We start from the raw sequence: 2,500 nt of genomic DNA, 5'->3' as shown, positions 1-2,500 counted from the left end.
ACCTAATGTGATTTCTTCTTTCGGCTCTCCCGATCTGATCCGTTCCATCTATAATTATCTTTAAATAAATAAATAAATCATTTCAGATTAATCTCATATTACAGTAATAAAACCTCGGGCCTTACATTTCTCCCCCTCTTAGATCGGAGTTCGTCCTCGAACTCGCAAGTAATCAATTCAGACATATCAGAAGAAATGTATATAGGGTTTAAATCAGAAACTCATCTCAATGAATCAATTCTGAAATCTAAATCTTATATCAGATTCTGTCTTTCAAATAGTCTCGTAGACATGCTGACAATCTTATTGTGTTTGCAACAACATAATAATCTTTGTTTTAAAATATTTTTCTTTTACGGATCTCTGATTCCAATCTGGAATAGGAATTCAAAAGTATAATATCATAATACCCTTTGAAATAGCTCTGACAAAATCAATCTCACAATACTGGCTATACAACACCTGTATATGCCCATCCACAGCTCATAGCGAGTCAACATCATCAGCTGTTATCAAATTTGTTCAATCCATTCAAGGATATATTAAATCTTCAGCCTCGAATATCAATCGTCACCATCCGACGTTGGTATATTATGTCTGTCTGGTCTGAGCTATCTTCATTCTTTTCTGAATTAGCTACATTTTCTTTGTCATATCTCTGACCATATCAGATCTTATCTCAGGTATCTCCGAGATATTATCCTTATACCAAAGAACTCTGCAGTACTCACTGTACAATGTGTCATCTGTAACTATCTCATTATCCATCTGATAATCTAATAACTATTATCGTACAAGGATTCACACAGCGACAATATTTCATATCAATTAGTGCTAGCATCCAGCACTACAGTTCAACAAATATCTTCCAATATCTGGATAGTACGCTCTGGCTATCTGTCAGTCTATGGATAATATATGAATGAGTTCATGGTATATTCTGCCACCAATACAAACTCAATCAAGGTTCACAATCTGATATAATCTACTTCAACATTCTGGTCAATCTGACCATTTCTTGACATCGATCTTTGTCATCTGGTTATGTTTGTACGTCATCTTGTACAAACTAATAAATATAGATTGAACAATCTGTCAATCATATCATATCACAATATGGAAAGTATTGCAGTAATTTCATTACGAATTTCATCGAAATATACTCCCCATGTCTAGTCAAGAATATACAAATTCTGTAATAATTCTTCTGATTTCTATCTTTCTTTCTTCATTTATTGGCGATATAGACATTTCAGTACAATTTCTGCCAACATTTCCGTACAAATTCTATCATAACTGATTTAATTGTACCAAATAGTTCGAATCTGTAATTGATAGATAGAGTCAGAAACACACAGTAGTGGATTCAGTTTCATTTTAATGACGAAGAATGCATAATATTCAGACAGACAGTTGAAGTCGCGCACATGCGCGGAATGTCCAGAAAGATCAGCGCATATGCGCGACGTAAATGGCGCACATGCGCATATGCGCGACGTAGATGGCGCATATGCGCTAGAGGAAGAAATACCGAAGATGCCGGGCAGAACTACCGGCGCATATGCGCCGATTATATTCTTCACACCTAATGTGATTTCTTCTTTCGGCCCTCCCGATCTGATCCGTTCCATCTACAATCATCTTTAAATAAATAAATAAATCATTTCAGATTAATCTCAGATTACAGTAATAAAACCTCGGGCCTTACAGCATTTGTGGGGTTGGAATTGAATTCTCCATGAAATCCTAATGTGACCAATGACACGCGAGCAGGTGCGCCGATGGCCGACACAGGCGACAGAAATGAAGAATCTCAAGAGACAATGTTGTTTTTCGTCGAGTTTTCATATGTAAATAATGTCTCTATGGTGTTGGATAACGCATTTGTGGCTTTGTAATAGAATTCGGCATGAAATCCTAATGTGGCCAAAGACACGCGAGCAGGTGCGTCGATGGCCGAAACGGACGACAAAAATGAAGAACCTCCCGAGAAAATTTTGTTTTTCGTCGAGGTTTTATATGTATATAATGTGTCTATGGTGTTGGATAGCGCATCTGTGGCGTTGGAATTGAATTCGGCATCAAAGTCCCAAGGTGCCCAACGACACGCGAGCATGTGCGCCGATGGCCGACACGGGCGACGGAAATGAAGAATCTCACGAGACAATGTTGTTTCTCGGAGAGTTTTCATATGTAAATAATGTGTCTATGGTGTTGGATTAGTATTTGGATGTAAAATAAATAAACACTTAAAATGGCAAATTTTGTTATGACTCCTCACCAAAGCAATGTCCGCTGCAGTCACTTCAGAAATTATTTCTAAGTATATTATAGGGGGGTGAGGGTGTTTGTACATGGGGCTATCCAAGCACTCGGTGCAGGCGTGCAGTCGCCCCCACTTCTCTGCCGGCCCCATGCAAGCGCCGCCCCCGGCCGCCGGGCACGTCATTCCGGCCGGCGACCGGCGACGTCGCTCCGGCCGGCTGCACGGCGGCGTTCG

Source organism: Primulina tabacum, chromosome 12, assembly GCF_025594145.1.
Source record: "Primulina tabacum isolate GXHZ01 chromosome 12, ASM2559414v2, whole genome shotgun sequence".
NCBI lineage: Eukaryota > Viridiplantae > Streptophyta > Magnoliopsida > Lamiales > Gesneriaceae > Primulina > Primulina tabacum.
Note: the sequence above shows the minus strand (reverse complement) of the source record.